Raw genomic sequence first — 9,424 nt, forward strand, 5'->3', positions numbered from 1 at the left:
TTTACTATAAAGAGTACTCTAAAAGCACCTAGTGAGCCAGGGCCCTGAAAAGCCTCATATAAAAGGAGGAGACAAAAGAAGAGGAAAATGAAGGGGGGTGAGGAGAAGGACCCCCCCCAGTATTCCTGAAGGAGGAGGAAGTCCATCACTGAAGCAAAGAGAGGGAGGGGCGCAGCCCTATAAGCTTGACTGTCTCGAGTCTCTGGGCTTCATAGGGAATGCTGTGATTTCATTCATTCACTCGGAAAAAAAGTGACTGAGCTCTACTCCCATGTCAGGGCGCTGTTTTAGGGGCTGGGAGCACCCCCGTGGACAAAATAGACTTGGCTTGGGTGTCCTTGGGGTTTGGACTAAGCAAAAGGCAGACCTTGAGCCAGGAAGTCCCTTCTGTCGGTGAGAACACTAAGGGCTGAAGGTGGTGGTCAGCCCCGAATGGGAGTGGAAGGCGGAGAAGGGATAGGACGGGGAGGAGGCCTGGGAGTCAGGCTTTGGAGAAATGTCCCCAGCCTATCCCATCAAAGAGCCTGGAGCCCGTTCCCAGGGTCTCACACCCTCCCCAGGCACAGCCACCCAATTCTTAAGAGATCTTCATGGCTCCCTGCAAAGAAAACCGGGGGATAAGATGGTCATGGGTTTTAGTGGTTTCTCATTTTTTTAAGTGTTTGACGTCCTCTCATTGAGAAGAGGCCTCCAGCATGGACGCAGCTGATTTCACAGACAGCCTGCATCTGGGTCCAGCTTCATCCCAGAAAAGGGCACAGTGAGAGCTCACTGTAGCGTGGGGAGGGGCTCTGTTTGTGTCTGTCCGTTCCTGTGGGGCACACACCCCAGTGTCCTCGTGAGGTGACCACCATGTCCTTTTAGGGAGGTGGCCTGTCAGTAGTTCCTGGGGAGGAAAGACTTCAAGACGGCTGGCTCTTTCTTTGTAGGAACAGTTGGAGGCCCAGGGTGATGTTACCTTCTTTCAGAGAAGACTCTTCTCTGCTCCTGAGAAATGCCTGCTGGCAGGACAGGAGTGGGGCTGCCACCATGGTGGCTTGAGGCCTGGGGTTTCCTGGTCAGCCAGAGGCCAAGGAGGTCTGACTCACTCCTAGTTTTCCTTGGTTCTGGGGATGTAACCCTTTGGGGTCAGTGTGAAGGAGGTGGTGGTGGTAAGGGGGTGCTCGTCAGGGCCCCAGACTACAGTGGGTGTCGCTGGCCTGTGACTTTTGTCCCTGAGCCCATTTGAAGCACAGGTCAGTTTCTGAGCAGATTCTTCTGGAGCCTCCGGTGCCCTCAAGGCAAAAGCAGCTTCAAGAGCTGGGTTTACTGTTCTGGGTTTTCTTCTCCGCGACTCTGCTCAATAATTCCTCACTATCTTGTCATCTCTTTGATGCCTTTAAAAAGAGTCTTTCTTTTATAATATCTCATCTTTTTTTAAATAACTGTTTCTGGGGTTAATTCAATGGCCTTGTGGGCCATTTCCAGCAGCTGAACCCTTAGTGACTTCTCTAGGCTCCTCCTGGCCATAGGCTTCTCCTTCATCTTCAGAGAGAGATGCTCACCCTGGGGAAATGGAACTTGGGAGGAAGGCTGGCTGGGCTCTGGGGCAGGGGCTGAGCCTGGTGTATCCTGGCCTTTGAGAGGAGGAAGAGCTAAGGAGGTACAGCCTCAAGCCCAAACCTCCCGGGAAGGCTTGGAGGGTCTGGCATTGGAGCCTCCAAAGGAAGGGAGCCTCCAGCACTGGCATCCTCATTCACCAGCTGGCGAGTATGTATTTCTCCAAGGGTTCTTGGGGACAAGGACAGCCCCCAAGGAGAGAGGAGGAGTGAGGAGTGCTGGAGGGTCCTGCAGACCATAGAGAATCAGTGAGGAGGGATAAAATTGCCTGCAGATATAAAGAGCTGGCATATTTCTAGGGGACTCCTACCTAGGCCTTTAGGTAGGGTATTCTGTGTTTTTCTGAACTTAGGCATTGGTATAGAAAAAGAGGCCCATGTGGAAATCAAATTACATTTATATTTCTTCAAATTCACCTCAATTCTTTTCTCATATATTTATGTCTTTTACATGTACTAAAGGATATATATATATATATATAGTGCCTTCTGACTGTGGCTTGTTTCTGTCATGGCTTGTAAGTGATGTGCCAATGACCCCCATCCCCCGCCTCAATTCGCCCTGGGTACATTGTGTTTAGGTCTCTCTTCTTATAAATATCTAATAAGGAAGAAGAGAGAGGCCATGGGGGGTGCTGAGTCCAGAGAGTCTAGCCCATAGTCTAGCCCAGGAGGCTGGAGGTGAGCCCAGGGAGACACGGGGCCAAAAGCTGACTATAGGAATTTCTTTCCTGTTTGGAGTAACGTGCTGTGCAAGCTGCAATATAAGTCATCTCTGCAAACCCCTACACTGCCTGCAAATTTAGAAAATTCTTTGCAGGCATGGTTTAATTACATTTGGAGGTTCCTGTCATCTCTTGGTCCTTTGGCGTGCTGAGGGCATGGGTGGGTTTCCTAAGGACCAACCTCTGATTTACCCCTTCTCTCCCGGATGTTCATGTAGCTTCCAACTTCTTATTATAATTAATGCTTTGAAAAACATCCTTTTGCAGGTGTGTTACGACCACCTTCTCTCATCACTTCTAAGGATAGATTCCTGGAAGTGGGATCATGGAGGGCAAAGATTCTTGGTATATAAAATCATCGCTTTTGCTTTTTCTAGGCAGTTCCTCCTACCACTCTGCACTCTAAGGAGCCACATTCGATGATGTAAAGCTTGCCCAAGTGCCCCGCATTAATGTACCTTGTCCTGATTCCACACTTCCCACCCCCCAAGGTAAATCTCCTGGCTCTCCTGGAGATAGCCCAAGAGGGGGGGGGGGCATTCCTGGGCGGTAGAGGCACTGCAGACCTCAGACCTCAGAGGATCAGAGAGGAGGGTGCAGATACTAGGGAGGTATGGCTGCAGGACATGCTCATGTCACCTGGGACAGAAGTCTTTCTTTTTTTTCCTAATGATTACCCTTGGCCTTGGAATTTATCAATTTTGGATACCCAGGAAAACCAGGTTTCTGAGCTTGCAGAAACCCAGCTTGCTGGGTCCTCCTTCCTTCTCCCATTCTCCCATGGCCTCTAGAGGGAAACATGCATTTTGGTGGTGAGCCAGCTGGCCTTATTGGTATCTGCCTTGGGCTGCTTAACTGGCATGGACCCTCTTCAACTTCATAATTCCACACTTCTACTTTCAGTTGGTAAGGAACCCATCTTGATCGATTCATTCATTCATTCATTTCACAAATATTTACTGAGCACCTACTATGTGCCAAGTCCAGTTTGGGGCACTGAGGACACACCAACCTACAACAACCCCCCCAAAAAACCCTGCTTATGTAGATTTAACATTCTCAGGAATATTCTTGCACGAGGATGCATGTAGGAATCTTTCACTCTCCTAAATAATCAGAGTTGGATTCCCCCCTCCTTGTGCTAGAATCCTGCTCCTTCCCATCACCTCCCACCCAAGGTTAATTGTTCTTGAGAAATCACCATCCCCTCCAGGACTTGTATTTGCCAATCCAGGTGGGCAAAGTTTCTTTAGCTTCTATCACTAGCCTTGTGGGGCCGGGCAGCTCCCTCTGTGGGGTACAGCAGAGCTCCAGGGTGGCACCAGCAGGCTTGCATCCAGGGAGGACTTCAGGGCTGGGGGGTGGGCTGTGAGCTACTCATTGCCGGGGGTCAGATGCCAGCTAAGAGAACTACAGTCAAAGCTCATTTAGCTGGACGGTTAGAACCCAGGGTCGTGGCATTGCTGGGGTTTAGAGGTCTATCTTCAGAAGGCTGGCAACTGAAAAAAGACTTGATGCAGTCACAATATCTTCTGGATACTTTCTTTCTTTTTTTTTTCTTTTTCTTCTGGATACTTTCATTTGCATTTTCTTTCCATTACATGGATTAAGAAATGGGATGTGTAACATATTTGCATGATTGCAATTTAGCACTTCTCAAGATGTGTGAGTGACTGAGAGCGCCCTTAAGACATGCCTGTCACTTAAGACATGAGGCTGCCTTGCAGGATGGGGGCGGCGGGGGGTGGGGGCTTGAGGCAGGAGGGCTGGTCTGCAGGACACGTCCCTCTTGCCCAGACCAGGAGGGGCACTAGCTGCAGCTTGGGGGACCGCATTATCAGCCCTGCTCCAGGCTACAGTTCTACAGACGGCCGAAGCACACCCTTGTAAGTGTTCTGCCAGTTTCTGGAAAGGGTCTTCTCCCTGTCCCCTGGCCTCTGACTTCCACTTGAATTCGTGCTGTCCATGTCAACAAGTGTGAAACACAGCCCCTTCATCTTTGCCCTGGGTAAGCCAATCCACCCCACCCGCCACACCAGGATATTTCTTGGTTTCTTCTGTAGATGTGGCTGCTTCTGTGGCGGGTCACGCTGAGCCACATACAGTTTCCGGCAATGTCACCAGTGCCCGCCTCCCCCACAGCATTGCGACTCCCCGTCCCCCACTACTACAGGAGGGGAGGGGGAACGTCCTCCTGTGTAGGTACCAGCTTGCTCATCCTCGCCCTTAACGGCACCCAGGAAAGTAGAGGGCTTCCCATTCCTCAAGCCAGCTCCACTGAGGAGGTAATAAAAATGATTAGAACTTTAGGGTCGGGAAAGGTGGCCAGGGGGTGCTCAGCTAGAATGGCTTTCCCAGGACGCAATCCACCCGTTGCCTGCCAAATCTGGCTGCGAGCCAGCGCATCAGCAGCCATTCTCTGCGGTCTGGATAGGATACGAGGGATGGGTCTGATGAGGGCAAGGCTGGGGCACCATCCTCTCCCCCCGCAGAACACAGTCTCCAGGGCAGGGAGGAGTCACCTCAGGTCTGGTGAAGCTCCTGTGTCCCAGAGTTAGGCGCAGACAGGTGAGGAGGAGGCAGGGGTTGTTTTGCGCCTTCCTAGGTAAGAGGGCCATCCGTGCGTCTCCAGGGACACGCTTCTCCATCTGCCACCATGAATACAGAGGGTAGTGAGGATCTCCCCCAGTGCAAGCACATTTTTGGGATATTTTAGTTGAGACTTGGGGAGAGGGTGTATATCAGGTTCTAGCATACAACATGCCAACACACACTTTGTGTGTGCTTTAAAATGTAAGCTCTGAAAGTATCCTGAGGGTTCAGGAAGACATCTTAGCAGCTCTGTCCCCAGCCCAGGGATCCCCCTGCATTCCTACTGGTCCTGATTGGTGCTGTGCTGACAGCAGTAGTTTTCTTCCTAAGACACAATTCTCCCCCAAAGGAGAATTCTAAGGGTGGAGAGCACTGCCTTTCCTTCCAGAATGCCTTGGTTTTTCTCTTCTATACAACACATTTGCATGGTGTCAGTATTCTCCAGGGCCGGGAGGAAGAGCTTGGCAGGAGAGAACTGGTTGGGTCACTGTATTTATTTGAGTGCCTTTTTTGGAGCCCAATAAAGGGTCCTATTGTTTCTAGGAGGTCACTTGAAACATATATGTGGTTCTCTGGCAACCACAATGTCAAGGACTAGTGTGAAGCCGGGCCTCATAGAGCCCTGCTCTAGCTCCAAAGATTCCTATAAACGGCTTCAGACAGAATCAAACAAGGTGTGCCCAGAGCCAAGAAGCAGCTGGCTCAAACTGGAAGAAAGGGCAGAGTCCTACAATAAACTGTTGATACTTATCTATTACATGGCAAGTTCACCGGGGTAAGAACTGGCTGCTGCTTCCATTTTGTATCCAGCTCCCTTTCCAGGAGCTGCCTTTACCTGGGAGACTCTTGGGAGATGTTTGCTGAGTTGAAATCAATAGTCCTCAATTACACATCTCCTTAGAACCAACTTCCAGATCTGCCTTCAAATTCAAATGGAGATATACAAAGCTAAGGTCGACACCTCCAAAATATTCTAGAGCAAGTTTGTGAATGTGTAACCCTTCATTTTAAATCACCCACCAAAAAATAAATCACCACCTAAGTTTCTCTTTCTGTAGGTTAACAGTACCCAGAATTATAAGTAATTGAGTTTTATTAATTTTTCTTGAGTCACTTGTTTGATAAAGGAAAACTCAGGTCTTTGAGATTATGTTAGGATAGGCCAAACTACTATAACAAATAGACCCAAATACCATGGCCCAAGGGCAAGAGACATTTAATTTTCACATGATAGTCCAGGGCACACGTCCTGGAGAGTTGGAGACGTGGGAGGAAGTTCTGCTCAATGCATTCCCGTAGGACCCAGGCATAGAATGCTTCTGCCATATTCAACAAATGATTTCTATGGTTGCTCTTCTGATCATCATTCCAGTTCATGGGATGTGGGAAAGCATAGAGCTTTCCTGGGCTACTTGGAAGTCATGTACCCCTTCTGCTCACATTGGGAAGAACGCAGCTGCACCCAACATCATGACTGGGAAGCAGGATGGCAGCTCGTCAACCAGACACCTTACAATCTTGGAAACAGAGGATCTGGAAGAGATCTTCAGTGTCTCCTTGTCTGTTGGCCAACCCAGTTACAAGCACTAATCCCTCAGACTCACAGGGCTCTGTGCCCCTATTATGATTTGAAGCTGACTTCCTGATCTGGAACATTGAGGAAGGCTAGGCATCAATCTATGGGAAGGAAACAGGAAGGATCTCTTTTTTCAGACACATTCTTTGTCACTTGACAAAAAAGGTAACACAGAGGAGGGAGAAGCTACTTGCATGGGGGAGAGCCCCGGGAGACTGGGATTGGTGCTATCCCCATGCTTGAGTTATCCTAGAGCTCACAGAAGTGTCAGTGATGACGTGACAGGATCCCTGGCCCTGCAGTGATTTGACTGGTAATTGCTGCTTCTGGCTGGCTGTGGTTGCGTTTCTAGAAGGCTAGCTATTGTTTTGTTATTTTGAAGAAAAGGCAGCATCTTTTCTTCAGGCATGGCCGCCCACCCTCTCTTCCCCTTGTGTTCCTTCTCCCCCCATCCCCATCTACCTTCCCATGAACTTTCTCCCACAAACCCTCATTTCTGGCCTCATGGGGTTGCTGATTGTTCTTGGACTTGTGTGTTCTGCCTTACTGGACCTGTGCTCAGAGCCGATCCCCCATGCATGGCTTTCCAGTCACCCTGCCCAGCTCCCACCCCCACTCATATGTGGCTGGGTTGCTGTCTTCCCGGTGGCACTGTAAGCTCCTTGAGTGTTTGGAATCTGTCTTGTCTCCTTGTTTCCTTGAGCTTGCACGCAGTATAGTACATGTTCTGTAAATACTTAATATGATGATGGTGGCTTGTGAGAACTTGGGGGACCCTGCACTGGCTTGAGCCGGAGATGAAAGTGACTCTTGGATGTCAGGGACTGATGACAGCCCTCCCATGGGCCGGCCCCTGGTGGCTAGGAGCAGAAAAGGAGAGCATGACAGAAGGAAGGGCTTCTGACTGGGCTCAGCAGTAGTGAGCCCAGCTCTGGCAGGGTCAGAGCCTAGTGTGCCACCCGCCACCCCACCCCGGGGCTTGGGGCCAGCAGTCTGAGGGATGTTGCTGGAGACTGACCACCACATTACTGAAAACACTCAGCTCAGTGGGTAGGACCAGTTTCCCAGAAAGATGGGTAGGCAAGGCAAAGCCAGGATGATGAGAATGGCCCTCAGCCTGAAGCAGGGCTGGTGGCAGGGCTTTGTGCCACTTTCTCTGCTTCATTCTCTGCCTTTTAGATGATGCTTCATGCCCTGAGAGAGTGAAGACGGGTGCCGGGAGAGGGAGTAGTCACTTAGCTCTTGTGTCCCCAGTGAAAGAGTATCAGCTGAACTCACTCTTGTCTTCCTCCAGCTGGAATTTAAAGGAGTCCCAGCTGCCCCTAAACTCTGGTCACTTAGGGACAGGCGACAAGCTCGACTCTATTTGAGACTCGGTGCCTGGGAGCCCAGAATTTCCTGAAGGACATCCCATAGGGTAAATAATCTTTCCTTAGTAGGGAGGAGGATGGGTGCCTGGCATGGGAACAGAAATGGTCTGGAAAACACAGGTGCCCATGCTCCTGCTATGCAGATTGATCCCTGGCCTGGGTATGGGACATACTCTGAAGTGGGTTCCCTCAGAGTCTCCGTCTCCTCCCAGAGCCTTTCCCACAGGCACCGGCCCCTCACCCCCACCTGGGCCCCCCCTACACCTAAAGAGTGACAGTAAGTATTCAGGGATGAATGTTGGCAAAATATGAAATCCTGGAATGGTATCCACAGAATGTATGCTGCTGAGACGATCTATGTTGTGCCTTTTTTTCCTCTGGTCCAGATTCCATTATCAAAATTTCCAGCATCTAACCCCCTGACCTGGCAGCTCTGTTGGGGGTCCTGGCTGCTTACAATGACTTAGCACAGAGAAACAGCAGTATGGGAGGCCCTTCTCTAATCCCAATTCTCATGGTTCCTCTTCAGCACCCAAGAGGAGGCTGTCAGGGTGCTCGGGGCCCTGTCTCCTAGGGCAGGGCTCCTTAAACCGCCAGCTACCACCCAACAGTGAGCCATGACAGAGTTTAGTGGGTCTTAATAATATTGAAATGGTAATAGAAAGTACCAGAGTGTACTTCACAAAGTAGGGTAAGTATTGTTTTGTGAAACTTATGGTTCGGCTGTGAGTACACAAGTGGGCGTAATGGTTACCCACATAATAGAGCTTCTTACTGTGGTCCTGGTTCACAAAATATCTTAATTGCCTCTTAGAGGGTCTCAGTGGACCCTGATTAATCCTGGTGTTGTGCAGAGTGAGTGCCAAGCCCAGAATAGGGTGTGGGGCGGGTCCCAGAAGAAGGGGCAAGCCTTCCCATCTGCTTCCTCGACTAGGTGTAGCATGCCCTCTATGCCTCCTCACCCCTTGAGCATCTGAGGTCCTTGGACACAGCCTTTCTGGGCCCAAGGGACTGTCCGGGAGCCCTGTGCTCCATCACATCTTGGAGCGGGTCCTGGGTAAGAGGGGCTGCCCTTTGGGAGTTTGATTAAGAGGGATTCAGTGTAAATGACATGTCCAGGCTTTTCTTCATCTCTAGAATCCCTGTGGATCTCTGTGATGCACAAACTAGAAGAGGGGTCTGCTGTAGCTTGGAAGGAGGAGGAAGAAGGAAGAGGAGGCCTGCCTCCTGCCTCCCCTGCTCCACGCTTCCCTCCTGTCTTCCTCCGCAGGGGGAGGCAGATTAGAATGGCCAGCCTCTGGGGAGCTGGGACCCTCCTCCTGGACCGGAGCTCATGGTTCATGTCTAAGAGCAGCAGGTAAGGCTTGCCATAAGATACAGGAATAAAAAAGTAAAAAGCCAAGTGGACAGAGGGAGGCTCTGTGGGATTCCTTGAGTCAAAAAGGAGCCATGAGAGAGGTCTCAGCGGCTGGGGAGGTCTTCTCAGCATAGACATGCCAGCGGGAACCAGGGCTTCGTTGTTATTTTTCCAGACTGAAGCATCTTTAGGTCAGTAGTCGTGGT

This window comes from Canis lupus, chromosome 2, assembly GCF_048164855.1.
Source record: "Canis lupus baileyi chromosome 2, mCanLup2.hap1, whole genome shotgun sequence".
In the NCBI taxonomy this organism is placed as follows: domain Eukaryota; kingdom Metazoa; phylum Chordata; class Mammalia; order Carnivora; family Canidae; genus Canis; species Canis lupus.